At 49.2% G+C, this 24973-nt stretch overlaps 26 non-coding genes across 26 annotated transcripts; all 26 read right to left on the bottom strand.

Moving 5' to 3' along the window:
* Positions 1–638: 638 nt before the first annotated feature.
* On the bottom strand, positions 639–712 carry Trnan-guu. The gene has a single exon. It is a non-coding gene; the product is annotated as a tRNA-Asn (tRNA).
* Positions 713–1045: 333 nt separating this feature from the next.
* On the bottom strand, positions 1046–1117 carry Trnat-cgu. The gene has a single exon. It is a non-coding gene; the product is annotated as a tRNA-Thr (tRNA).
* A 689-nt stretch (positions 1118–1806) lies between these two features.
* On the bottom strand, positions 1807–1880 carry Trnan-guu. Its single transcript has one exon. It is a non-coding gene; the product is annotated as a tRNA-Asn (tRNA).
* A 333-nt stretch (positions 1881–2213) lies between these two features.
* Positions 2214–2288, bottom strand: Trnat-cgu. The gene has a single exon. It is a non-coding gene; the product is annotated as a tRNA-Thr (tRNA).
* Positions 2289–2974: 686 nt separating this feature from the next.
* On the bottom strand, positions 2975–3048 carry Trnan-guu. Its single transcript has one exon. It is a non-coding gene; the product is annotated as a tRNA-Asn (tRNA).
* Positions 3049–3381: 333 nt separating this feature from the next.
* On the bottom strand, positions 3382–3453 carry Trnat-cgu. Its single transcript has one exon. It is a non-coding gene; the product is annotated as a tRNA-Thr (tRNA).
* Positions 3454–4142: 689 nt separating this feature from the next.
* Positions 4143–4216, bottom strand: Trnan-guu. Its single transcript has one exon. It is a non-coding gene; the product is annotated as a tRNA-Asn (tRNA).
* Positions 4217–4549: 333 nt separating this feature from the next.
* Positions 4550–4621, bottom strand: Trnat-cgu. Its single transcript has one exon. It is a non-coding gene; the product is annotated as a tRNA-Thr (tRNA).
* A 689-nt stretch (positions 4622–5310) lies between these two features.
* Positions 5311–5384, bottom strand: Trnan-guu. Its single transcript has one exon. It is a non-coding gene; the product is annotated as a tRNA-Asn (tRNA).
* Positions 5385–5717: 333 nt separating this feature from the next.
* On the bottom strand, positions 5718–5789 carry Trnat-cgu. Its single transcript has one exon. It is a non-coding gene; the product is annotated as a tRNA-Thr (tRNA).
* A 689-nt stretch (positions 5790–6478) lies between these two features.
* Trnan-guu lies at positions 6479–6552 on the bottom strand. The gene has a single exon. It is a non-coding gene; the product is annotated as a tRNA-Asn (tRNA).
* Positions 6553–6885: 333 nt separating this feature from the next.
* On the bottom strand, positions 6886–6957 carry Trnat-cgu. Its single transcript has one exon. It is a non-coding gene; the product is annotated as a tRNA-Thr (tRNA).
* A 689-nt stretch (positions 6958–7646) lies between these two features.
* Positions 7647–7720, bottom strand: Trnan-guu. Its single transcript has one exon. It is a non-coding gene; the product is annotated as a tRNA-Asn (tRNA).
* Positions 7721–8053: 333 nt separating this feature from the next.
* On the bottom strand, positions 8054–8125 carry Trnat-cgu. Its single transcript has one exon. It is a non-coding gene; the product is annotated as a tRNA-Thr (tRNA).
* A 689-nt stretch (positions 8126–8814) lies between these two features.
* On the bottom strand, positions 8815–8888 carry Trnan-guu. The gene has a single exon. It is a non-coding gene; the product is annotated as a tRNA-Asn (tRNA).
* A 333-nt stretch (positions 8889–9221) lies between these two features.
* Positions 9222–9293, bottom strand: Trnat-cgu. Its single transcript has one exon. It is a non-coding gene; the product is annotated as a tRNA-Thr (tRNA).
* A 689-nt stretch (positions 9294–9982) lies between these two features.
* On the bottom strand, positions 9983–10056 carry Trnan-guu. The gene has a single exon. It is a non-coding gene; the product is annotated as a tRNA-Asn (tRNA).
* A 333-nt stretch (positions 10057–10389) lies between these two features.
* On the bottom strand, positions 10390–10461 carry Trnat-cgu. Its single transcript has one exon. It is a non-coding gene; the product is annotated as a tRNA-Thr (tRNA).
* A 689-nt stretch (positions 10462–11150) lies between these two features.
* On the bottom strand, positions 11151–11224 carry Trnan-guu. The gene has a single exon. It is a non-coding gene; the product is annotated as a tRNA-Asn (tRNA).
* A 333-nt stretch (positions 11225–11557) lies between these two features.
* Trnat-cgu lies at positions 11558–11629 on the bottom strand. The gene has a single exon. It is a non-coding gene; the product is annotated as a tRNA-Thr (tRNA).
* Positions 11630–12318: 689 nt separating this feature from the next.
* Positions 12319–12392, bottom strand: Trnan-guu. The gene has a single exon. It is a non-coding gene; the product is annotated as a tRNA-Asn (tRNA).
* A 333-nt stretch (positions 12393–12725) lies between these two features.
* On the bottom strand, positions 12726–12797 carry Trnat-cgu. Its single transcript has one exon. It is a non-coding gene; the product is annotated as a tRNA-Thr (tRNA).
* Positions 12798–13486: 689 nt separating this feature from the next.
* Positions 13487–13560, bottom strand: Trnan-guu. Its single transcript has one exon. It is a non-coding gene; the product is annotated as a tRNA-Asn (tRNA).
* A 333-nt stretch (positions 13561–13893) lies between these two features.
* Trnat-cgu lies at positions 13894–13965 on the bottom strand. The gene has a single exon. It is a non-coding gene; the product is annotated as a tRNA-Thr (tRNA).
* Positions 13966–14654: 689 nt separating this feature from the next.
* On the bottom strand, positions 14655–14728 carry Trnan-guu. The gene has a single exon. It is a non-coding gene; the product is annotated as a tRNA-Asn (tRNA).
* Positions 14729–21336: 6608 nt separating this feature from the next.
* Positions 21337–21410, bottom strand: Trnan-guu. The gene has a single exon. It is a non-coding gene; the product is annotated as a tRNA-Asn (tRNA).
* Positions 21411–24973: the final 3563 nt, after the last annotated feature.

Genomic DNA, 24973 nt, shown 5'->3' with positions numbered 1-24973 from the left:
ATCTTGCAGCCCTCGACCAGATATCGGATTTGGCACACAGCTGCTGCTGGGGGTGTCCACATTGCCGTTTTCCAAATCTCTTGAATGTTTCGCCCTTACGATCGACGACGAGCGTCGGCCCACCAAAAGTTAGCGGTCTGCACAATCCTGACCTAGTGCACAGCTTGTGGGATAGCGTGGCTCGACTGCGAAATGCGCCTTTCGGCTCCTCTCTCTGGCTACAGTGCGCTGTTGTCCACAGTGGCACTGGCGTTGCCCATGGGGCTTCATGTAAGGCGACTGCACGTCGCTCGGCCAACAGCGGCCTACTGCAGACCGACACTTAAGACACACCAAATACAAATCGACATCGAGAGACAGGCCCTGTCATATGGCACTCGCGACGTATATGCTGAAATTGAATGTAAAGAATACGTCTTTTGTAGCGGGCGTCCCTCTACTGCAGTGTCACACATGACGAATAAAAAGGAAAACATCAGAACGTCTGTGTAGGGCCATGTTTTTACCTACAGTGTCACTTGGCTGAATGTGTATAAGGCTCTGTGGCATCACTCAAACGCAGCCAAATTGTCACACTAGCTGTGTATCTCTAACAAAGTTGACGTATGTCCTCACCTCGGTGCCGGTTAAAACGATTTCGCCCCCGGGTGGGCTCGAACCACCAACCTTTCGGTTAACAGCCGAACGCGCTAGCCGATTGCGCCACGGAGGCCTTGACTTTAGCTCCCTTGTGCTCTGTATATCAACGCAATTCGTATACCTTCTGCAGGAATCTCGCAGAATGGTAGCATTTGCTTACGCCTCTTCACATGGATAACGTGCATGCACACTGTAGCGAGGCTCGTAAACGAATGACATCGCCAAGCATGACATTATACTACAAAATGCATACAAACCAATGTTCTGCCTATGCATTCAGAAAACCTCTGAGGCCAGTAGAATACTTGTAATAGGTTGTAGAACATCCCTTTCATTCAGTGTACTGCCATGTGTTAGATGCTGCTCGAGATAGCTCCGCTCCTTGCAGGAAGGTTTAAATAATGAATGCCTTCTGTGAGGTTCGAACTCACGACCCCTGGTTTACGAGACCAGTGCTCTACCACTGAGCTAAGAAGGCGGCAGCTTAGCGTTTGTGAGCTATCCCCAAATTGTTACTTCATCATACTGAATCTTGCAGCCCTCGACCAGATATCGGATTTGGCACACAGCTGCTGCTGGGGGTGTCCACATTGCCGTTTTCCAAATCTCTTGAATGTTTCGCCCTTACGATCGACGACGAGCGTCGGCCCACCAAAAGTTAGCGGTCTGCACAATCCTGACCTAGTGCACAGCTTGTGGGATAGCGTGGCTCGACTGCGAAATGCGCCTTTCGGCTCCTCTCTCTGGCTACAGTGCGCTGTTGTCCACAGTGGCACTGGCGTTGCCCATGGGGCTTCATGTAAGGCGACTGCACGTCGCTCGGCCAACAGCGGCCTACTGCAGACCGACACTTAAGACACACCAAATACAAATCGACATCGAGAGACAGGCCCTGTCATATGGCACTCGCGACGTATATGCTGAAATTGAATGTAAAGAATACGTCTTTTGTAGCGGGCGTCCCTCTACTGCAGTGTCACACATGACGAATAAAAAGGAAAACAGCAGAACGTCTGTGTAGGGCCATGTTTTTACCTACAGTGTCACTTGGCTGAATGTGTATAAGGCTCTGTGGCATCACTCAAACGCAGCCAAATTGTCACACTAGCTGTGTATCTCTAACAAAGTTGACGTATGTCCTCACCTCGGTGCCGGTTAAAACGATTTCGCCCCCGGGTGGGCTCGAACCACCAACCTTTCGGTTAACAGCCGAACGCGCTAGCCGATTGCGCCACGGAGGCCTTGACTTTAGCTCCCTTGTGCTCTGTATATCAACGCAATTCGTATACCTTCTGCAGGAATCTCGCAGAATGGTAGCATTTGCTTACGCCTCTTCACATGGATAACGTGCATGCACACTGTAGCGAGGCTCGTAAACGAATGACATCGCCAAGCATGACATTATACTACAAAATGCATACAAACCAATGTTCTGCCTATGCATTCAGAAAACCTCTGAGGCCAGTAGAATACTTGTCATAGGTTGTAGAACATCCCTTTCATTCAGTGTACTGCCATGTGTTAGATGCTGCTCGAGATAGCTCCGCTCCTTGCAGGAAGGTTTAAATAATGAATGCCTTCTGTGAGGTTCGAACTCACGACCCCTGGTTTACGAGACCAGTGCTCTACCACTGAGCTAAGAAGGGGGCAGCTTAGCGTTTGTGAGCTATCCCCAAATTGTTACTTCATCATACTGAATCTTGCAGCCCTCGACCAGATATCGGATTTGGCACACAGCTGCTGCTGGGGGTGTCCACATTGCCGTTTTCCAAATCTCTTGAATGTTTCGCCCTTACGATCGACGACGAGCGTCGGCCCACCAAAAGTTAGCGGTCTGCACAATCCTGACCTAGTGCACAGCTTGTGGGATAGCGTGGCTCGACTGCGAAATGCGCCTTTCGGCTCCTCTCTCTGGCTACAGTGCGCTGTTGTCCACAGTGGCACTGGCGTTGCCCATGGGGCTTCATGTAAGGCGACTGCACGTCGCTCGGCCAACAGCGGCCTACTGCAGACCGACACTTAAGACACACCAAATACAAATCGACATCGAGAGACAGGCCCTGTCATATGGCACTCGCGACGTATATGCTGAAATTGAATGTAAAGAATACGTCTTTTGTAGCGGGCGTCCCTCTACTGCAGTGTCACACATGACGAATAAAAAGGATAACAGCAGAACGTCTGTGTAGGGCCATGTTTTTACCTACAGTGTCACTTGGCTGAATGTGTATAAGGCTCTGTGGCATCACTCAAACGCAGCCAAATTGTCACACTAGCTGTGTATCTCTAACAAAGTTGACGTATGTCCTCACCTCGGTGCCGGTTAAAACGATTTCGCCCCCGGGTGGGCTCGAACCACCAACCTTTCGGTTAACAGCCGAACGCGCTAGCCGATTGCGCCACGGAGGCCTTGACTTTAGCTCCCTTGTGCTCTGTATATCAACGCAATTCGTATACCTTCTGCAGGAATCTCGCAGAATGGTAGCATTTGCTTACGCCTCTTCACATGGATAACGTGCATGCACACTGTAGCGAGGCTCGTAAACGAATGACATCGCCAAGCATGACATTATACTACAAAATGCATACAAACCAATGTTCTGCCTATGCATTCAGAAAACCTCTGAGGCCAGTAGAATACTTGTAATAGGTTGTAGAACATCCCTTTCATTCAGTGTACTGCCATGTGTTAGATGCTGCTCGAGATAGCTCCGCTCCTTGCAGGAAGGTTTAAATAATGAATGCCTTCTGTGAGGTTCGAACTCACGACCCCTGGTTTACGAGACCAGTGCTCTACCACTGAGCTAAGAAGGCGGCAGCTTAGCGTTTGTGAGCTATCCCCAAATTGTTACTTCATCATACTGAATCTTGCAGCCCTCGACCAGATATCGGATTTGGCACACAGCTGCTGCTGGGGGTGTCCACATTGCCGTTTTCCAAATCTCTTGAATGTTTCGCCCTTACGATCGACGACGAGCGTCGGCCCACCAAAAGTTAGCGGTCTGCACAATCCTGACCTAGTGCACAGCTTGTGGGATAGCGTGGCTCGACTGCGAAATGCGCCTTTCGGCTCCTCTCTCTGGCTACAGTGCGCTGTTGTCCACAGTGGCACTGGCGTTGCCCATGGGGCTTCATGTAAGGCGACTGCACGTCGCTCGGCCAACAGCGGCCTACTGCAGACCGACACTTAAGACACACCAAATACAAATCGACATCGAGAGACAGGCCCTGTCATATGGCACTCGCGACGTATATGCTGAAATTGAATGTAAAGAATACGTCTTTTGTAGCGGGCGTCCCTCTACTGCAGTGTCACACATGACGAATAAAAAGGAAAACAGCAGAACGTCTGTGTAGGGCCATGTTTTTACCTACAGTGTCACTTGGCTGAATGTGTATAAGGCTCTGTGGCATCACTCAAACGCAGCCAAATTGTCACACTAGCTGTGTATCTCTAACAAAGTTGACGTATGTCCTCACCTCGGTGCCGGTTAAAACGATTTCGCCCCCGGGTGGGCTCGAACCACCAACCTTTCGGTTAACAGCCGAACGCGCTAGCCGATTGCGCCACGGAGGCCTTGACTTTAGCTCCCTTGTGCTCTGTATATCAACGCAATTCGTATACCTTCTGCAGGAATCTCGCAGAATGGTAGCATTTGCTTACGCCTCTTCACATGGATAACGTGCATGCACACTGTAGCGAGGCTCGTAAACGAATGACATCGCCAAGCATGACATTATACTACAAAATGCATACAAACCAATGTTCTGCCTATGCATTCAGAAAACCTCTGAGGCCAGTAGAATACTTGTCATAGGTTGTAGAACATCCCTTTCATTCAGTGTACTGCCATGTGTTAGATGCTGCTCGAGATAGCTCCGCTCCTTGCAGGAAGGTTTAAATAATGAATGCCTTCTGTGAGGTTCGAACTCACGACCCCTGGTTTACGAGACCAGTGCTCTACCACTGAGCTAAGAAGGCGGCAGCTTAGCGTTTGTGAGCTATCCCCAAATTGTTACTTCATCATACTGAATCTTGCAGCCCTCGACCAGATATCGGATTTGGCACACAGCTGCTGCTGGGGGTGTCCACATTGCCGTTTTCCAAATCTCTTGAATGTTTCGCCCTTACGATCGACGACGAGCGTCGGCCCACCAAAAGTTAGCGGTCTGCACAATCCTGACCTAGTGCACAGCTTGTGGGATAGCGTGGCTCGACTGCGAAATGCGCCTTTCGGCTCCTCTCTCTGGCTACAGTGCGCTGTTGTCCACAGTGGCACTGGCGTTGCCCATGGGGCTTCATGTAAGGCGACTGCACGTCGCTCGGCCAACAGCGGCCTACTGCAGACCGACACTTAAGACACACCAAATACAAATCGACATCGAGAGACAGGCCCTGTCATATGGCACTCGCGACGTATATGCTGAAATTGAATGTAAAGAATACGTCTTTTGTAGCGGGCGTCCCTCTACTGCAGTGTCACACATGACGAATAAAAAGGAAAACAGCAGAACGTCTGTGTAGGGCCATGTTTTTACCTACAGTGTCACTTGGCTGAATGTGTATAAGGCTCTGTGGCATCACTCAAACGCAGCCAAATTGTCACACTAGCTGTGTATCTCTAACAAAGTTGACGTATGTCCTCACCTCGGTGCCGGTTAAAACGATTTCGCCCCCGGGTGGGCTCGAACCACCAACCTTTCGGTTAACAGCCGAACGCGCTAGCCGATTGCGCCACGGAGGCCTTGACTTTAGCTCCCTTGTGCTCTGTATATCAACGCAATTCGTATACCTTCTGCAGGAATCTCGCAGAATGGTAGCATTTGCTTACGCCTCTTCACATGGATAACGTGCATGCACACTGTAGCGAGGCTCGTAAACGAATGACATCGCCAAGCATGACATTATACTACAAAATGCATACAAACCAATGTTCTGCCTATGCATTCAGAAAACCTCTGAGGCCAGTAGAATACTTGTCATAGGTTGTAGAACATCCCTTTCATTCAGTGTACTGCCATGTGTTAGATGCTGCTCGAGATAGCTCCGCTCCTTGCAGGAAGGTTTAAATAATGAATGCCTTCTGTGAGGTTCGAACTCACGACCCCTGGTTTACGAGACCAGTGCTCTACCACTGAGCTAAGAAGGCGGCAGCTTAGCGTTTGTGAGCTATCCCCAAATTGTTACTTCATCATACTGAATCTTGCAGCCCTCGACCAGATATCGGATTTGGCACACAGCTGCTGCTGGGGGTGTCCACATTGCCGTTTTCCAAATCTCTTGAATGTTTCGCCCTTACGATCGACGACGAGCGTCGGCCCACCAAAAGTTAGCGGTCTGCACAATCCTGACCTAGTGCACAGCTTGTGGGATAGCGTGGCTCGACTGCGAAATGCGCCTTTCGGCTCCTCTCTCTGGCTACAGTGCGCTGTTGTCCACAGTGGCACTGGCGTTGCCCATGGGGCTTCATGTAAGGCGACTGCACGTCGCTCGGCCAACAGCGGCCTACTGCAGACCGACACTTAAGACACACCAAATACAAATCGACATCGAGAGACAGGCCCTGTCATATGGCACTCGCGACGTATATGCTGAAATTGAATGTAAAGAATACGTCTTTTGTAGCGGGCGTCCCTCTACTGCAGTGTCACACATGACGAATAAAAAGGAAAACAGCAGAACGTCTGTGTAGGGCCATGTTTTTACCTACAGTGTCACTTGGCTGAATGTGTATAAGGCTCTGTGGCATCACTCAAACGCAGCCAAATTGTCACACTAGCTGTGTATCTCTAACAAAGTTGACGTATGTCCTCACCTCGGTGCCGGTTAAAACGATTTCGCCCCCGGGTGGGCTCGAACCACCAACCTTTCGGTTAACAGCCGAACGCGCTAGCCGATTGCGCCACGGAGGCCTTGACTTTAGCTCCCTTGTGCTCTGTATATCAACGCAATTCGTATACCTTCTGCAGGAATCTCGCAGAATGGTAGCATTTGCTTACGCCTCTTCACATGGATAACGTGCATGCACACTGTAGCGAGGCTCGTAAACGAATGACATCGCCAAGCATGACATTATACTACAAAATGCATACAAACCAATGTTCTGCCTATGCATTCAGAAAACCTCTGAGGCCAGTAGAATACTTGTCATAGGTTGTAGAACATCCCTTTCATTCAGTGTACTGCCATGTGTTAGATGCTGCTCGAGATAGCTCCGCTCCTTGCAGGAAGGTTTAAATAATGAATGCCTACTGTGAGGTTCGAACTCACGACCCTTGGTTTACGAGACCAGTGCTCTACCACTGAGCTAAGAAGGCGGCAGCTTAGCGTTTGTGAGCTATCCCCAAATTGTTACTTCATCATACTGAATCTTGCAGCCCTCGACCAGATATCGGATTTGGCACACAGCTGCTGCTGGGGGTGTCCACATTGCCGTTTTCCAAATCTCTTGAATGTTTCGCCCTTACGATCGACGACGAGCGTCGGCCCACCAAAAGTTAGCGGTCTGCACAATCCTGACCTAGTGCACAGCTTGTGGGATAGCGTGGCTCGACTGCGAAATGCGCCTTTCGGCTCCTCTCTCTGGCTACAGTGCGCTGTTGTCCACAGTGGCACTGGCGTTGCCCATGGGGCTTCATGTAAGGCGACTGCACGTCGCTCGGCCAACAGCGGCCTACTGCAGACCGACACTTAAGACACACCAAATACAAATCGACATCGAGAGACAGGCCCTGTCATATGGCACTCGCGACGTATATGCTGAAATTGAATGTAAAGAATACGTCTTTTGTAGCGGGCGTCCCTCTACTGCAGTGTCACACATGACGAATAAAAAGGAAAACATCAGAACGTCTGTGTAGGGCCATGTTTTTACCTACAGTGTCACTTGGCTGAATGTGTATAAGGCTCTGTGGCATCACTCAAACGCAGCCAAATTGTCACACTAGCTGTGTATCTCTAACAAAGTTGACGTATGTCCTCACCTCGGTGCCGGTTAAAACGATTTCGCCCCCGGGTGGGCTCGAACCACCAACCTTTCGGTTAACAGCCGAACGCGCTAGCCGATTGCGCCACGGAGGCCTTGACTTTAGCTCCCTTGTGCTCTGTATATCAACGCAATTCGTATACCTTCTGCAGGAATCTCGCAGAATGGTAGCATTTGCTTACGCCTCTTCACATGGATAACGTGCATGCACACTGTAGCGAGGCTCGTAAACGAATGACATCGCCAAGCATGACATTATACTACAAAATGCATACAAACCAATGTTCTGCCTATGCATTCAGAAAACCTCTGAGGCCAGTAGAATACTTGTCATAGGTTGTAGAACATCCCTTTCATTCAGTGTACTGCCATGTGTTAGATGCTGCTCGAGATAGCTCCGCTCCTTGCAGGAAGGTTTAAATAATGAATGCCTACTGTGAGGTTCGAACTCACGACCCTTGGTTTACGAGACCAGTGCTCTACCACTGAGCTAAGAAGGCGGCAGCTTAGCGTTTGTGAGCTATCCCCAAATTGTTACTTCATCATACTGAATCTTGCAGCCCTCGACCAGATATCGGATTTGGCACACAGCTGCTGCTGGGGGTGTCCACATTGCCGTTTTCCAAATCTCTTGAATGTTTCGCCCTTACGATCGACGACGAGCGTCGGCCCACCAAAAGTTAGCGGTCTGCACAATCCTGACCTAGTGCACAGCTTGTGGGATAGCGTGGCTCGACTGCGAAATGCGCCTTTCGGCTCCTCTCTCTGGCTACAGTGCGCTGTTGTCCACAGTGGCACTGGCGTTGCCCATGGGGCTTCATGTAAGGCGACTGCACGTCGCTCGGCCAACAGCGGCCTACTGCAGACCGACACTTAAGACACACCAAATACAAATCGACATCGAGAGACAGGCCCTGTCATATGGCACTCGCGACGTATATGCTGAAATTGAATGTAAAGAATACGTCTTTTGTAGCGGGCGTCCCTCTACTGCAGTGTCACACATGACGAATAAAAAGGAAAACATCAGAACGTCTGTGTAGGGCCATGTTTTTACCTACAGTGTCACTTGGCTGAATGTGTATAAGGCTCTGTGGCATCACTCAAACGCAGCCAAATTGTCACACTAGCTGTGTATCTCTAACAAAGTTGACGTATGTCCTCACCTCGGTGCCGGTTAAAACGATTTCGCCCCCGGGTGGGCTCGAACCACCAACCTTTCGGTTAACAGCCGAACGCGCTAGCCGATTGCGCCACGGAGGCCTTGACTTTAGCTCCCTTGTGCTCTGTATATCAACGCAATTCGTATACCTTCTGCAGGAATCTCGCAGAATGGTAGCATTTGCTTACGCCTCTTCACATGGATAACGTGCATGCACACTGTAGCGAGGCTCGTAAACGAATGACATCGCCAAGCATGACATTATACTACAAAATGCATACAAACCAATGTTCTGCCTATGCATTCAGAAAACCTCTGAGGCCAGTAGAATACTTGTCATAGGTTGTAGAACATCCCTTTCATTCAGTGTACTGCCATGTGTTAGATGCTGCTCGAGATAGCTCCGCTCCTTGCAGGAAGGTTTAAATAATGAATGCCTTCTGTGAGGTTCGAACTCACGACCCCTGGTTTACGAGACCAGTGCTCTACCACTGAGCTAAGAAGGCGGCAGCTTAGCGTTTGTGAGCTATCCCCAAATTGTTAGTTCATCATACTGAATCTTGCAGCCCTCGACCAGATATCGGATTTGGCACACAGCTGCTGCTGGGGGTGTCCACATTGCCGTTTTCCAAATCTCTTGAATGTTTCGCCCTTACGATCGACGACGAGCGTCGGCCCACCAAAAGTTAGCGGTCTGCACAATCCTGACCTAGTGCACAGCTTGTGGGATAGCGTGGCTCGACTGCGAAATGCGCCTTTCGGCTCCTCTCTCTGGCTACAGTGCGCTGTTGTCCACAGTGGCACTGGCGTTGCCCATGGGGCTTCATGTAAGGCGACTGCACGTCGCTCGGCCAACAGCGGCCTACTGCAGACCGACACTTAAGACACACCAAATACAAATCGACATCGAGAGACAGGCCCTGTCATATGGCACTCGCGACGTATATGCTGAAATTGAATGTAAAGAATACGTCTTTTGTAGCGGGCGTCCCTCTACTGCAGTGTCACACATGACGAATAAAAAGGAAAACAGCAGAACGTCTGTGTAGGGCCATGTTTTTACCTACAGTGTCACTTGGCTGAATGTGTATAAGGCTCTGTGGCATCACTCAAACGCAGCCAAATTGTCACACTAGCTGTGTATCTCTAACAAAGTTGACGTATGTCCTCACCTCGGTGCCGGTTAAAACGATTTCGCCCCCGGGTGGGCTCGAACCACCAACCTTTCGGTTAACAGCCGAACGCGCTAGCCGATTGCGCCACGGAGGCCTTGACTTTAGCTCCCTTGTGCTCTGTATATCAACGCAATTCGTATACCTTCTGCAGGAATCTCGCAGAATGGTAGCATTTGCTTACGCCTCTTCACATGGATAACGTGCATGCACACTGTAGCGAGGCTCGTAAACGAATGACATCGCCAAGCATGACATTATACTACAAAATGCATACAAACCAATGTTCTGCCTATGCATTCAGAAAACCTCTGAGGCCAGTAGAATACTTGTCATAGGTTGTAGAACATCCCTTTCATTCAGTGTACTGCCATGTGTTAGATGCTGCTCGAGATAGCTCCGCTCCTTGCAGGAAGGTTTAAATAATGAATGCCTTCTGTGAGGTTCGAACTCACGACCCCTGGTTTACGAGACCAGTGCTCTACCACTGAGCTAAGAAGGCGGCAGCTTAGCGTTTGTGAGCTATCCCCAAATTGTTAGTTCATCATACTGAATCTTGCAGCCCTCGACCAGATATCGGATTTGGCACACAGCTGCTGCTGGGGGTGTCCACATTGCCGTTTTCCAAATCTCTTGAATGTTTCGCCCTTACGATCGACGACGAGCGTCGGCCCACCAAAAGTTAGCGGTCTGCACAATCCTGACCTAGTGCACAGCTTGTGGGATAGCGTGGCTCGACTGCGAAATGCGCCTTTCGGCTCCTCTCTCTGGCTACAGTGCGCTGTTGTCCACAGTGGCACTGGCGTTGCCCATGGGGCTTCATGTAAGGCGACTGCACGTCGCTCGGCCAACAGCGGCCTACTGCAGACCGACACTTAAGACACACCAAATACAAATCGACATCGAGAGACAGGCCCTGTCATATGGCACTCGCGACGTATATGCTGAAATTGAATGTAAAGAATACGTCTTTTGTAGCGGGCGTCCCTCTACTGCAGTGTCACACATGACGAATAAAAAGGAAAACAGCAGAACGTCTGTGTAGGGCCATGTTTTTACCTACAGTGTCACTTGGCTGAATGTGTATAAGGCTCTGTGGCATCACTCAAACGCAGCCAAATTGTCACACTAGCTGTGTATCTCTAACAAAGTTGACGTATGTCCTCACCTCGGTGCCGGTTAAAACGATTTCGCCCCCGGGTGGGCTCGAACCACCAACCTTTCGGTTAACAGCCGAACGCGCTAGCCGATTGCGCCACGGAGGCCTTGACTTTAGCTCCCTTGTGCTCTGTATATCAACGCAATTCGTATACCTTCTGCAGGAATCTCGCAGAATGGTAGCATTTGCTTACGCCTCTTCACATGGATAACGTGCATGCACACTGTAGCGAGGCTCGTAAACGAATGACATCGCCAAGCATGACATTATACTACAAAATGCATACAAACCAATGTTCTGCCTATGCATTCAGAAAACCTCTGAGGCCAGTAGAATACTTGTCATAGGTTGTAGAACATCCCTTTCATTCAGTGTACTGCCATGTGTTAGATGCTGCTCGAGATAGCTCCGCTCCTTGCAGGAAGGTTTAAATAATGAATGCCTACTGTGAGGTTCGAACTCACGACCCTTGGTTTACGAGACCAGTGCTCTACCACTGAGCTAAGAAGGCGGCAGCTTAGCGTTTGTGAGCTATCCCCAAATTGTTACTTCATCATACTGAATCTTGCAGCCCTCGACCAGATATCGGATTTGGCACACAGCTGCTGCTGGGGGTGTCCACATTGCCGTTTTCCAAATCTCTTGAATGTTTCGCCCTTACGATCGACGACGAGCGTCGGCCCACCAAAAGTTAGCGGTCTGCACAATCCTGACCTAGTGCACAGCTTGTGGGATAGCGTGGCTCGACTGCGAAATGCGCCTTTCGGCTCCTCTCTCTGGCTACAGTGCGCTGTTGTCCACAGTGGCACTGGCGTTGCCCATGGGGCTTCATGTAAGGCGACTGCACGTCGCTCGGCCAACAGCGGCCTACTGCAGACCGACACTTAAGACACACCAAATACAAATCGACATCGAGAGACAGGCCCTGTCATATGGCACTCGCGACGTATATGCTGAAATTGAATGTAAAGAATACGTCTTTTGTAGCGGGCGTCCCTCTACTGCAGTGTCACACATGACGAATAAAAAGGAAAACATCAGAACGTCTGTGTAGGGCCATGTTTTTACCTACAGTGTCACTTGGCTGAATGTGTATAAGGCTCTGTGGCATCACTCAAACGCAGCCAAATTGTCACACTAGCTGTGTATCTCTAACAAAGTTGACGTATGTCCTCACCTCGGTGCCGGTTAAAACGATTTCGCCCCCGGGTGGGCTCGAACCACCAACCTTTCGGTTAACAGCCGAACGCGCTAGCCGATTGCGCCACGGAGGCCTTGACTTTGGCTCCCTTGTGCTCTGTATATCAACGCAATTCGTATACCTTCTGCAGGAATCTCGCAGAATGGTAGCATTTGCTTACGCCTCTTCACATGGATAACGTGCATGCACACTGTAGCGAGGCTCGTAAACGAATGACATCGCCAAGCATGACATTATACTACAAAATGCATACAAACCAATGTTCTGCCTATGCATTCAGAAAACCTCTGAGGCCAGTAGAATACTTGTCATAGGTTGTAGAACATCCCTTTCATTCAGTGTACTGCCATGTGTTAGATGCTGCTCGAGATAGCTCCGCTCCTTGCAGGAAGGTTTAAATAATGAATGCCTTCTGTGAGGTTCGAACTCACGACCCCTGGTTTACGAGACCAGTGCTCTACCACTGAGCTAAGAAGGCGGCAGCTTAGCGTTTGTGAGCTATCCCCAAATTGTTACTTCATCATACTGAATCTTGCAGCCCTCGACCAGATATCGGATTTGGCACACAGCTGCTGCTGGGGGTGTCCACATTGCCGTTTTCCAAATCTCTTGAATGTTTCGCCCTTACGATCGACGACGAGCGTCGGCCCACCAAAAGTTAGCGGTCTGCACAATCCTGACCTAGTGCACAGCTTGTGGGATAGCGTGGCTCGACTGCGAAATGCGCCTTTCGGCTCCTCTCTCTGGCTACAGTGCGCTGTTGTCCACAGTGGCACTGGCGTTGCCCATGGGGCTTCATGTAAGGCGACTGCACGTCGCTCGGCCAACAGCGGCCTACTGCAGACCGACACTTAAGACACACCAAATACAAATCGACATCGAGAGACAGGCCCTGTCATATGGCACTCGCGACGTATATGCTGAAATTGAATGTAAAGAATACGTCTTTTGTAGCGGGCGTCCCTCTACTGCAGTGTCACACATGACGAATAAAAAGGAAAACATCAGAACGTCTGTGTAGGGCCATGTTTTTACCTACAGTGTCACTTGGCTGAATGTGTATAAGGCTCTGTGGCATCACTCAAACGCAGCCAAATTGTCACACTAGCTGTGTATCTCTAACAAAGTTGACGTATGTCCTCACCTCGGTGCCGGTTAAAACGATTTCGCCCCCGGGTGGGCTCGAACCACCAACCTTTCGGTTAACAGCCGAACGCGCTAGCCGATTGCGCCACGGAGGCCTTGACTTTGGCTCCCTTGTGCTCTGTATATCAACGCAATTCGTATACCTTCTGCAGGAATCTCGCAGAATGGTAGCATTTGCTTACGCCTCTTCACATGGATAACGTGCATGCACACTGTAGCGAGGCTCGTAAACGAATGACATCGCCAAGCATGACATTATACTACAAAATGCATACAAACCAATGTTCTGCCTATGCATTCAGAAAACCTCTGAGGCCAGTAGAATACTTGTCATAGGTTGTAGAACATCCCTTTCATTCAGTGTACTGCCATGTGTTAGATGCTGCTCGAGATAGCTCCGCTCCTTGCAGGAAGGTTTAAATAATGAATGCCTTCTGTGAGGTTCGAACTCACGACCCCTGGTTTACGAGACCAGTGCTCTACCACTGAGCTAAGAAGGCGGCAGCTTAGCGTTTGTGAGCTATCCCCAAATTGTTACTTCATCATACTGAATCTTGCAGCCCTCGACCAGATATCGGATTTGGCACACAGCTGCTGCTGGGGGTGTCCACATTGCCGTTTTCCAAATCTCTTGAATGTTTCGCCCTTACGATCGACGACGAGCGTCGGCCCACCAAAAGTTAGCGGTCTGCACAATCCTGACCTAGTGCACAGCTTGTGGGATAGCGTGGCTCGACTGCGAAATGCGCCTTTCGGCTCCTCTCTCTGGCTACAGTGCGCTGTTGTCCACAGTGGCACTGGCGTTGCCCATGGGGCTTCATGTAAGGCGACTGCACGTCGCTCGGCCAACAGCGGCCTACTGCAGACCGACACTTAAGACACACCAAATACAAATCGACATCGAGAGACAGGCCCTGTCATATGGCACTCGCGACGTATATGCTGAAATTGAATGTAAAGAATACGTCTTTTGTAGCGGGCGTCCCTCTACTGCAGTGTCACACATGACGAATAAAAAGGAAAACATCAGAACGTCTGTGTAGGGCCATGTTTTTACCTACAGTGTCACTTGGCTGAATGTGTATAAGGCTCTGTGGCATCACTCAAACGCAGCCAAATTGTCACACTAGCTGTGTATCTCTAACAAAGTTGACGTATGTCCTCACCTCGGTGCCGGTTAAAACGATTTCGCCCCCGGGTGGGCTCGAACCACCAACCTTTCGGTTAACAGCCGAACGCGCTAGCCGATTGCGCCACGGAGGCCTTGACTTTAGCTCCCTTGTGCTCTGTATATCAACGCAATTCGTATACCTTCTGCAGGAATCTCGCAGAATGGTAGCATTTGCTTACGCCTCTTCACATGGATAACGTGCATGCACACTGTAGCGAGGCTCGTAAACGAATGACATCGCCAAGCATGACATTATACTACAAAATGCATACAAACCAATGTTCTGCCTATGCATTCAGAAAACCTCTGAGGCCAGTAGAATACTTGTCATAGGTTGTAGAACATCCCTTTCATTCAGTGTACTGCCATGTGTTAGATGCTGCTCGAGATAGCTCCGCTCCTTGCAGGAAGGTTTAAAAAATGAATGCCTTCTGTGAGGTTCGAACTCACGACCCCTGGTTTACGAGACCAGTGCTCTACCACTTTTTTTTTTTTTTTTTTTTTTTTTTTTTTTTTACAGCATTCTTTTAAGTCCAAAGGGAACACACACAGACACACACACACACACACACACACACACACACACACAGACACACACACACACACACTTAAATAAAAAGAAGATATAATTGGTTTCTAATGCAAACAGCAAAGGGTGGATTTGTACCTCAATTTATATATACTGGGAGTGCATAATAAATTCATATTTTTTTTCATTGTGTAAAGTTAGAGGTGACAGTGAGATTCAGGCCTGCGGAAGCAAAGTGGGCAGGGGTCGAAGCCCGAGGCCTGGCCACGATGACTCCACCGTCCTGTTTCCGAAAGGCACCTGTACAAGGGCGTAGTATTATCCCCTACTGTCTCGGTTCGTGGTCGCTCGTTTGTTTTTCTTGAGCGCCCTAAAGGTCCACGAAAACTTCAGTCCTGTATGTAGAGAAGAAACATACACCAAGGCGGTAAATCCCGAAACAGTATAAAAGAAAATGGCTCACACAGGTGTCCTTAGCCAACACCCTCTCTTTCAAATGTCAGGCTAAGCATATTTGCAAAATCATCACGGAGGCCTGGCAATCGCAAGCGCTGCCAGTAAGCAGTAAGCATGTACTGCCGAAACGCTAGGTGTCCATCGTCTTCATGACAACTGATGACAAAATGTACGAAATGTCCAATCAACCACATGACTGTATGGAGCTTCGTTCGCGGAAAAAAGGAGGAATCGGGCCGGACGATGATGTCAATAGTATAAGCGGCTTCAGCAGACCTAGTGACAAAAGCAAGTTGTTTCCTGAGCCAACGCCAATTGGCAAGGTGCCCACAGCAGGTGAATCGATGTTCAAGGGTATCCAGGAGACCACACCGAGTACAGGTGTCCGTGTCAGAAAGACCAATACGGTGCAGTCGTACATTGGTGGGAACCAAATTATTTATTACCCTATACCACGTGGACGCCACGGCCATAGAGTGTATCGGCAGACTAACATTCTTCCAGACGTTCCTCCAGGACACAGATGGAGACGCCAGTTCTATTGGATTGGGACCGGCCAGCCCCTCCCAGCGGGCAATCAAGCCCTTGGTCGTTGGCACCGGTCGCCGCAAGAAGACGTCACCGAGGTAACTCACCGCAATGTAAAACTCCCGAATGTGTTTCAGCTTAATATTTAGGCGTCCGACATCGACAGGTGGAGCAAGGCTCGCCGGACGCACAACAGTAAAAAGCCTGGATGTAATTGAAGTCTCTTCTTGCGTAACAATTAGAGTCGTTCGGCGGACGTACAAAGCAGACGCCTTGCGAGTAATGTCAGAGAGGCCCAAGCCTCCGGAGATACGCGGTTTCGTCATAACCTCGTAACGTAACTTGAATAGATGGCCCTTCCATATAAACCTGCTAGACAATTGGCGCAACCTTTTCGCCACCATCATGGGAAGTGGGAACAGCTGAGCAACATAATAAGCTTTACATAGAACGTAGGTGTCTAAAATTCTGACTTTTTGCAAAATGGTAGCAGAGCGCTGCTCATGGACCATCAGAGCCCCCTGTATCTTCTCGGTGACAGATTTCCAATTGAGAGCCGCCATTTTTAGAGGACACCGATCAATGATAATCCCCAAGGACGTATGGCGATCGACAAAAGTGGCCCAAGGGACATCAGCATCGCGAAATCCTCGAATATCAAGGAACTTACATTTACCCTGATTGAGACGCGCTCCAGAGACACGACAGTATGCATCAACTGCCCCTTTCAACAACCGGATATCATCACGTTGACGGAGGAGAACAACGACATCATCCGCATATGCCTTAACAGAGAGCTTCCCACCAGAGAGGGACATACCCTGAAGCTTGAGAGCAATAGTCCGAAGCAGCGGTTCCAGGGACAATACGAATAAAGACATAGAGAGCGGACTACCCTGAGGCACTCCGCGGCGGATAGCAATGGGCGGCGTCAGCTGCCCATTGACTGACACCCGAGCTGTTATTCCCCTATACAAATTGCCAAGAACACCACGTGATGAAGCGTTAAAACCTATTGTACCTAAAACATGATCTAAAAACACATGACTGACGTGATCAAAAGCCTTGTAAAAATCAAGGAAGGCAAAGGCACAATGTACGTTTGTAACCGCCGCAACCGAGACAACATCCCGATATTCGGCTACTGGTGTCAGAATAGATCTATCATGAAAACAACATTGATGTGCACCAATCACACCCCGAAGCAGAGAAGACAACCGGCTATTGAGCGCTCTAGCAGCTGTCTTGTAGTCAAAGTTCAGCAATGTGAGCGGACGAAGATTGGCAGCAGATAAACGACCAGAGGACTTCGGAATTAAAACAATTTTCCCTACTTTAAAATCGGCAGGCACATCCACCCCCTTGACAATCTCATTTAAAATCTGCGTAAAAATGCCACCCAAAAGAGGCCAAAAACGGAGATAAAATTCTTTAGGCAGGCCGTCTGGACCCGGCGATTTACTGGACGGAGAGCGAGCAATAAAATCGAAAACATCATCTACCTGGAACTCCCGGAGAAATTCGCCGTTCGCGTCAGGCGCGATCGTCGCAGTTAGATCCCCAAGGACATCATCCGAAAGAGACTCACCAGAATCATCGGCAGAATATAGACTAGTATAATACTGATGAAGAGCACGAACCATTTCCTCCTGTGCAATAAGCTGTCGTCCATCATCCACCGTAAGAGAAGAGATGAAGGAGCGACGACGACGAGTCTGATGCCGTAGCAGGTGGTACAAGGATGTCAGTTCACCTTCAACAAGAGAGTGAGGTTTCGACTTAACTCGCAGACCATCCATCTGTCGTCGTTTAAGGCTCAAGAGCTTGGCTTTAATACGACGAACATCATGGATCCGCAGTGGAGAGGTACCCGCCGCGTCATATAGTTCACGCAGGACAGAGTAGTAATATTCATACGTGTTCTTAAAATCACGCGTCCTAGCAGCACAGTAGAAAATCAAAGTCTGACGAATCTTGGGCTTGGCAAACGCAGTCCACCAAACCAGCAAGGAGGGGTATCGCGGGACAGAGCGAAGACATCGCTCCCACACGCCACTTATAACATCATCCATAGCACTGTCGGCAAGGTGGGAAACATTTAACATCCACTGGGAACGATAAAGTTTTGCAGGTTGGTGACTAAGATTTACAGTTGCAGTAAAAGCACAATGGTCAGAAAAACTAGTAGGAATAACATCGACAGAAAGAATTTTATCACATAAAAAATCAGATAAATAGAATCTGTCGAGTCTACTGCATGAGGACCCGGTAAAAAACGTATATTTCACCAGGGTTGGATATTTGTGTTCCCAAACATCACGCAGATGCATCGTACGAACTAAGTCATGTAAATCACGGCAATAATTAAAATTGGGGGACTGGTCTGCAGGGCGTAAAACACAATTAAAATCGCCTCCGAGCAGGAGACTCCGAGGACTCTGGCGCAAAAGATAAATAAGCTCTTCTTTATAAAAGCGCGATCGAGCCACAGTGTGACCCGAACCAGAGGGGGCATACAAAACAACGAGGCGGAGATCAAAAAGACGACAACCAATCCCACGGCCAGAGTCAAGGAATTCAATGTCAGTAATAGGAATGCCCTCTCGAAAGAAAAGAGCAGTTCCTGTTGAATATTCCGGCGCGACATTAAAAGCAGTTTGAAATCCAGGTAGAGAGAGATTAGAAAACAACACTTCCTGCAAAAACACTACGCCGCAAAGAGGCAATGCGAACGTCGGACTCAATACGGTTAACATTTAAGGTAAGAAAGGTGTATGCTTGAACCATAGACAGAAAAGCGAGAAAACAAATCACCTACACCGACGCACCAGCGTCACAGTCCATACCAGGGGTGACGGAGGCATCCGAGGGAGGGGGACTGCTACCCCGTTCCGCGGATCCCTTACGTTTCGGTTTTTTACGAACAGCATTAACGTTCGGCTGAACGCGTAACTTGCGTCGGCTGACGGGCAAGGAAGCTTCAGCCGCCGGTGACGTAGGAGGGTCAAGTTCTGTATCCGACACCACCCGCGCCGGTCCACATGCGGGATCCGGGGTCGCGGCGGAAACATCCGACGAAACGGAATGGTCAACACCTGCACTAGCTTCCGGCAAACATGGACTGCACGGAGGCGAAACGTGAGCAGGAAGGTCCGAGGCCGCAGAGTTGGAAGGAAGCGGAGCAGCTCCGCTGGCAGAGGTATGGGGCAGCGAAGCAGAAAGTTGTCGCGGCTCCACTTGTTGTGACATCGAAGTCGGTTTGGAAGACGGCGCCAACAGGCCCGACCGACGACCCGACTCGAGAGAAGCTGCGTCGGAGGCCGGAGGGGGGCCAGCAGCCGCCACCGGAACCGCTACCTCAGGAGGGCAGGGAGCAGCTACAGTACACAGTGGCTCGGAGGATGCCGGTCGCTCGGACTGGGGCATCTCAGGGAGATCCTCATCCGTACTATTTCCATCGTGTGGGCGACGCCTCTTATTATTCAAAAGTGGCACACCCACCTGAGGGACAGACGGAACAACATCAGATTTAGCACGCAAAGGAGGAAATTCTGTGTCAGGGGTGCGCAAAACCTGTGGCGGGGCGCTACTACCACTGGACTGTGCTACACCAAGAGCAGAACCACCTGCAACGAGGTCAGCGACCGTTAACTTGCGACGCTGTTCGAGAGAATTTTTTAAAACAAAAACCCTCCGCGGACAGTCAGTACGCACGTGACCACTTTCATTGCACAAAAAACAGGTGCCAACCTGACCACTATATGTTACATGGACACGATATCCACCGATCTGCAGGTGAGATGGAATATTCTGCTTAATGTGCATTTCGACTGAACGAATACCACTGTAACATTGCAGGCGATGTTGGCTTGACCAGCGTTCAAGGCGAATGCTCTTTACATCACCATACTTTTGTAGACCCTCCTTAAGATAGACATTATCCACCTCCGGTGGAAGGTTGTAAACACGAACATTGGTATACGTGATGGAAGCATTGGAAAGCAGAACGGTACTTACAGAATCATCCCGATGCCGAAAGAGAACTTGATGACCATATTTAGAAAGAATTTTATCAACCTGAAGTGGGTCCATGAACTTAACAAAGAAAACATACAGTTCGGTATCAAAATAAGCAGTGTGCACCTGATCCGAATGAACACCAAAGGTATCTACCAACCAATCATGAATCTCAAGGGAACTAGGTTGCACATTGCGGGTTGACTTGTCGAAAGTAAAACTAACTGTAGCCTGACGAGGAATAACCTGGGACGACATTTTCAAAATAGGCGGTCGAAACCGCTACACACAACACACTGAAATAAGGACAGAAAGTAACACAAGGTACGAAACAACGACGGAGAAACACTCACAGAAGTTGCAACACAACACGTAAACAACGATAGTCCACTATACGTAACACTACGGCGGAGCGGAAGACTAGGCACGTCCACACTGCACGGCGTCTAAAGCGGAACTCTTTCCACTGAGCTAAGAAGGCGGCAGCTTAGCGTTTGTGAGCTATCCCCAAATTGTTACTTCACCATACTGAATCTTGCAGCCCTCGACCAGATATCGGATTTGGCACACAGCTGCTGCTGGGGGTGTCCACATTGCCGTTTTCCAAATCTCTTGAATGTTTCGCCCTTACGATCGACGACGAGCGTCGGCCCACCAAAAGTTAGCGGTCTGCACAATCCTGACCTAGTGCACAGCTTGTGGGATAGCGTGGCTCGACTGCGAAATGCGCCTTTCGGCTCCTCTCTCTGGCTACAGTGCGCTGTTGTCCACAGTGGCACTGGCGTTGCCCATGGGGCTTCATGTAAGGCGACTGCACGTCGCTCGGCCAACAGCGGCCTACTGCAGACCGACACTTAAGACACACCAAATACAAATCGACATCGAGAGACAGGCCATGTCATGTGGCACTCGCGACGTATATGCTGAAATTGAATGTAAAGAATACGTCTTTTGTAGCGGGCGTCCCTCTACTGCAGTGTCACACATGACGAATAAAAAGGAAAACAGCAGAACGTCTGTGTAGGGCCATGTTTTTACCTACAGTGTCACTTGGCTGAATGTGTATAAGGCTCTGTGGCATCACTCAAACGCAGCCAAATTGTCACACTAGCTGTGTATCTCTAACAAAGTTGACGTATGTCCTCACCTCGGTGCCGGTTAAAACGATTTCGCCCCCGGGTGGGCTCGAACCACCAACCTTTCGGTTAACAGCCGAACGCGCTAGCCGATTGCGCCACGGAGGCCTTGACTTTGGCTCCCTTGTGCTCTGTATATCAACGCAATTCGTATACCTTCTGCAGGAATCTCGCAGAATGGTAGCATTTGCTTACGCCTCTTCACATGGATAACGTGCATGCACACTGTAGCGAGGCTCGTAAACGAATGACATCGCCAAGCATGACATTATACTACAAAATGCATACAAACCAATGTTCTGCCTATGCATTCAGAAAACCTCTGAGGCCAGTAGAATACTTGTCATAGGTTGTAGAACATCCCTTTCATTCAGTGTACTGCCATGTGTTAGATGCTGCTCGAGATAGCTCCGCTCCTTGCAGGAAGGTTTAAAAAATGAATGCCTTCTGTGAGGTTCGAACTCACGACCCCTGGTTTACGAGACCAGTGCTCTACCACTTTTTTTTTTTTTTTTTTTTTTTTTTTTTTTTTTTTTTACAGCATTCTTTTAAGTCCAAAGGGAACACACACAGACACACACACACACACACACACACACACACACACACACACAGACACACACACACACTTAAATAAAAAGAAGATATAATTGGTTTCTAATGCAAACAGCAAAGGGTGGATTTGTACCTCAATTTATATATACTGGGAGTGCATAATAAATTCATATTTTTTTTCATTGTGTAAAGTTAGAGGTGACAGTGAGATTCAGGCCTGCGGAAGCAAAGTGGGCAGGGGTCGAAGCCCGAGGCCTGGCCACGATGACTCCACCGTCCTGTTTCCGAAAGGCACCTGTACAAGGGCGTAGTATTATCCCCTACTGTCTCGGTTCGTGGTCGCTCGTTTGTTTTTCTTGAGCGCCCTAAAGGTCCACGAAAACTTCAGTCCTGTATGTAGAGAAGAAACATACACCAAGGCGGTAAATCCCGAAACAGTATAAAAGAAAATGGCTCACACAGGTGTCCTTAGCCAACACCCTCTCTTTCAAATGTCAGGCTAAGCATATTTGCAAAATCATCACGGAGGCCTGGCAATCGCAAGCGCTGCCAGTAAGCAGTAAGCATGTACTGCCGAAACGCTAGGTGTCCATCGTCTTCATGACAACTGTTGACAAAATGTACGAAATGGCCAATCAACCACATGACTGTATGGAGCTTCGTTCGCGGAAAAAAGGAGGAATCGGGCCGGACGATGATGTCAATAGTATAAGCGGCTTCAGCAGACCTAGTGACAAAAGCAAGTTGTTTCCTGAGCCAACGCCAATTGGCAAGGTGCCCACAGCAGGTGAATCGATGTTCAAGGGTATCCAGGAGACCACACCGAGTACAGGTGTCCGTGTCAGAAAGACCAATACGGTGCAGTCGTACATTGGTGGGAACCAAATTATTTATTACCCTATACCACGTGGACGCCACGGCCATAGAGTGTATCGGCAGACTAACATTCTTCCAGACGTTCCTCCAGGACACAGATGGAGACGCCAGTTCTATTGGATTGGGACCGGCCAGCCCCTCCCAGCGGGCAATCAAGCCCTTGGTCGTTGGCACCGGTCGCCGCAAGAAGACGTCACCGAGGTAACTCACCGCAATGTAAAACTCCCGAATGTGTTTCAGCTTAATATTTAGGCGTCCGACATCGACAGGTGGAGCAAGGCTCGCCGGACGCACAACAGTAAAAAGCCTGGATGTAATTGAAGTCTCTTCTTGCGTAACAATTAGAGTCGTTCGGCGGACGTACAAAGCAGACGCCTTGCGAGTAATGTCAGAGAGGCCCAAGCCTCCGGAGATACGCGGTTTCGTCATAACCTCGTAACGTAACTTGAATAGATGGCCCTTCCATATAAACCTGCTAGACAATTGGCGCAACCTTTTCGCCACCATCATGGGAAGTGGGAACAGCTGAGCAACATAATAAGCTTTACATAGAACGTAGGTGTCTAAAATTCTGACTTTTTGCAAAATGGTAGCAGAGCGCTGCTCATGGACCATCAGAGCCCCCTGTATCTTCTCGGTGACAGATTTCCAATTGAGAGCCGCCATTTTTAGAGGACACCGATCAATGATAATCCCCAAGGACGTATGGCGATCGACAAAAGTGGCCCAAGGGACATCAGCATCGCGAAATCCTCGAATATCAAGGAACTTACATTTACCCTGATTGAGACGCGCTCCAGAGACACGACAGTATGCATCAACTGCCCCTTTCAACAACCGGATATCATCACGTTGACGGAGGAGAACAACGACATCATCCACATATGCCTTAACAGAGAGCTTCCCACCAGAGAGGGACATACCCTGAAGCTTGAGAGCAATAGTCCGAAGCAGCGGTTCCAGGGACAATACGAATAAAGACATAGAGAGCGGACTACCCTGAGGCACTCCGCGGCGGATAGCAATGGGCGGCGTCAGCTGCCCATTGACTGACACCCGAGCTGTTATTCCCCTATACAAATTGCCAAGAACACCACGTGATGAAGCGTTAAAACCTATTGTACCTAAAACATGATCTAAAAACACATGACTGACGTGATCAAAAGCCTTGTAAAAATCAAGGAAGGCAAAGGCACAATGTACGTTTGTAACCGCCGCAACCGAGACAACATCCCGATATTCGGCTACTGGTGTCAGAATAGATCTATCATGAAAACAACATTGATGTGCACCAATCACACCCCGAAGCAGAGAAGACAACCGGCTATTGAGCGCTCTAGCAGCTGTCTTGTAGTCAAAGTTCAGCAATGTGAGCGGACGAAGATTGGCAGCAGATAAACGACCAGAGGACTTCGGAATTAAAACAATTTTCCCTACTTTAAAATCGGCAGGCACATCCACCCCCTTGACAATCTCATTTAAAATCTGCGTAAAAATGCCACCCAAAAGAGGCCAAAAACGGAGATAAAATTCTTTAGGCAGGCCGTCTGGACCCGGCGATTTACTGGACGGAGAGCGAGCAATAAAATCGAAAACATCATCTACCTGGAACTCCCGGAGAAATTCGCCGTTCGCGTCAGGCGCGATCGTCGCAGTTAGATCCCCAAGGACATCATCCGAAAGAGACTCACCAGAATCATCGGCAGAATATAGACTAGTATAATACTGATGAAGAGCACGAACCATTTCCTCCTGTGCAATAAGCTGTCGTCCATCATCCACCGTAAGAGAAGAGATGAAGGAGCGACGACGACGAGTCTGATGCCGTAGCAGGTGGTACAAGGATGTCAGTTCACCTTCAACAAGAGAGTGAGGTTTCGACTTAACTCGCAGACCATCCATCTGTCGTCGTTTAAGGCTCAAGAGCTTGGCTTTAATACGACGAACATCATGGATCCGCAGTGGAGAGGTACCCGCCGCGTCATATAGTTCACGCAGGACAGAGTAGTAATATTCATACGTGTTCTTAAAATCACGCGTCCTAGCAGCACAGTAGAAAATCAAAGTCTGACGAATCTTGGGCTTGGCAAACGCAGTCCACCAAACCAGCAAGGAGGGGTATCGCGGGACAGAGCGAAGACATCGCTCCCACACGCCACTTATAACATCATCCATAGCACTGTCGGCAAGGTGGGAAACATTTAACATCCACTGGGAACGATAAAGTTTTGCAGGTTGGT

The sequence above is a fragment of the Schistocerca piceifrons genome, chromosome 5 (genome assembly GCF_021461385.2).
Source record: "Schistocerca piceifrons isolate TAMUIC-IGC-003096 chromosome 5, iqSchPice1.1, whole genome shotgun sequence".
Taxonomy (NCBI): domain Eukaryota; kingdom Metazoa; phylum Arthropoda; class Insecta; order Orthoptera; family Acrididae; genus Schistocerca; species Schistocerca piceifrons.
Note: the sequence above shows the minus strand (reverse complement) of the source record. Positions and strands in the feature narration are given on the sequence as shown.